This window comes from Physeter macrocephalus, chromosome 14 (assembly GCF_002837175.3).
Source record: "Physeter macrocephalus isolate SW-GA chromosome 14, ASM283717v5, whole genome shotgun sequence".
Lineage (NCBI taxonomy): Eukaryota > Metazoa > Chordata > Mammalia > Artiodactyla > Physeteridae > Physeter > Physeter macrocephalus.
This window is the reverse complement of record NC_041227.1, coordinates 116,218,934-116,221,424: the sequence shown is the minus strand read 5'-3', so window position 1 is coordinate 116,221,424 and position 2,491 is coordinate 116,218,934. Positions and strand designations below refer to the sequence as shown.

The 2,491-nt window shown below is 46.3% G+C and overlaps 1 pseudogene; it reads left to right on the top strand.

The window, feature by feature from the left end:
* The first annotated feature begins 421 nt into the window (after positions 1-421).
* LOC102993778 (ribonuclease P protein subunit p30-like) lies at positions 422-1,234 on the top strand (annotated as a pseudogene).
* Positions 1,235-2,491: the final 1,257 nt, after the last annotated feature.

The window sequence follows — 2,491 nt, the reverse complement described above, 5'->3', positions numbered from 1 at the left end:
GTGCCTGGAGCCCATGCTCCACAACAAGAGAAACCACCACAATGAAAAACTGGCACACTGCAACAATGGGTAGCCCCCACTCGCCACAACTAGAGAAAGCCCACACGCAGCAACAAGGACCCAAACCAGCCATAAATAAATAAATAAATAAAAGTTTTAAAATAAATTTCAACTAAAAGAGTTAAATCAGTCAGAGCACCATGGCTTCCTTCAAAGTTAGAAATGTTGCCTTTATGAAATGTCTGATTCAACATTAAGCTCTATGGGCTTCCCTGGTGGCGCAGCGGTTGCGCGTCCGCCTGCCGATGCAGGGGAACCGGGTTCGCGCCCCGGTCTGGGAGGATCCCACATGCCGCGGGAGGCCCGCATACCACAAAAAAAAAAAAAAAAAAAAAAAAAAAAACCATTAAGCTCTGTAGGCATGGTGGCGTTTGTGGATTTGGATCTGTGGGAGGGCTCCGACCTGAAGGCACTGTACCGGCTCGTGGAGAATGCTGCTCACCTGGGCTATTCAGTTGTTGCCATCAATCATGTTGTCGAATTTAAGGAAAAGAAACAGGAAATTGAAAAACCAGTAGCTGTTTCTGAACTCTTTACAACTTTGCCAATTGTACAGGGAAAATCAAAACCAATTAAGATTTTAACTAGGCTGACAATTATCGTTTCAGATCCATCTCACCGCAATGTTTTGAGAGCAACTTCTTCAAGAGTCCAGCTGTATGATATCTTTGCAGTTTTTTGAAGACAGAAAAACTTTTTCATATTTCATCTAAATTCACATTTAGATGTGGATTTAGTCTGCATAACTGTAACAGAGAAGCTACCATTTTACTTCAAAAGACCCCCTATTAAAGTGGCAATTGACTGAGGCGTGGGCTTTGAACTTGTCTATAGCCCCCCATCAAAGACTCCACAATGAGAAGGTACACAATTTCCAACGCCCTCAATTTGATGCAGGTCTGCAAAGGAAAGAATGTAATTATATCTAGTGCTGCTGAAAGGCCTTTAGAAATAAGAGGACCATATGATGTGGCAAACTTAGAGTTGCTGTTTGGGCTGTTGGAAAGTGACACCAAGGCTGCAGTGTCCACCAACTGCCAAGCGGTGCTTCTGCATGGAGGGAGAAACTAGAAAAACTGCTTTTGGAATTATTTTCATGGTGAAGAAATCTCGGACATCAGAAGTAGATGATGATTCTCTTCCAGCCTGCAAGAAAGCCAAGTGTGAGGGCTGAAACGAGTCCCCCTTCTCTGTCAACACTCCCTTCTGCCATTTGAGAATCCATCAGCCACAACAGAATTGGAACCTCCTTATGATTCACTATTTTCACTTGGAGCTAGATATCAGTCGTCTGTAAAAGCAGTCTTATATCTAAGCCATTAAAATAACAAAACCTGAGAGATTTAGATGGTGAAGTAGAAGGATGTGCTCTCACTCCCTCTTGCGAGAGCACCGGAATCACAACTAACTGCTGAGTAGTCATCAACCGGAAGACACTGGAACTCACCAAGGAGGATACCCCACATCCAGAGACAAAGGAGAAGCCACAATGAGATGGCAGGACGGGCGCAATCACAATAGAATCAAATCCATAACTGCTGGGTGGGTGACTCACAGACTGGAGAACACTTATACCACACAAGTCCACCCACTGGAGTGAAGGCTCTGAGCCCTACATCAGGCTTCCCAACCCAGGGCTACAGCAATGGGAGGAGGAATTCCTAGAGAATCAGACATTGAAGGCTAGCGGGATTTGACTGCAGGACTTCGACAGGACTGGGGGAAACAGAGACTCCACTCTTGGAGGGCACACACGAAGTAGTGTGTGCATCGGGACCCAGCGGAAGGAGCAGTGACCCCATAGGACTGAACCAGGCCTACCTACTGGTGTTGGAGGGTCTCCTGCAGAGGTGGGGGGTGGCTGTGTCTCACCAAGAGGACAAGGACACTGGCAGCAGAAGTTCTGGGAAGTACTCCTTGGCGTGAGCCCTCTCAGAGTCTGCCATTATCCCCACCAAAGAGCCCGGGTAGGCTCCAGTGTTGAGTCACCTCAGGTCAAACAACCAACAGGGAGGGAACCCAGCCCCACCCATCAGCAGACAAGGGGATTAAAGTTTTAGTGAGCTCTGCTAACCAGAGCAAAAGCCAGATCTACCCACCACCAGTCCCTCCCATCAGGAAACTTGCACAAGCCTCTTAGAGAGCCTCATCCACCAGAGGGCAGACAGCAGAAGCAAGAAGAACTACAATCCTGCAGCCTGTGGAACAAAAACCACATTCACAGAAAGACAGACAAGATGAAAAGGCAGAGGGCTATGTACCAAGGAACAAGATAAGGAACAAGATATCCTTACAAGGATATCCTTACAAGATAAGGAACAAGATGAAGGAACAAGATAAAACCCCCAAAAAGGAACTAAAGTGGAGATAGGTAACCTTCCAGAAAAAGAATTCAGAATAATGATAGTGAAGATGATCCAGGACCTCAGGA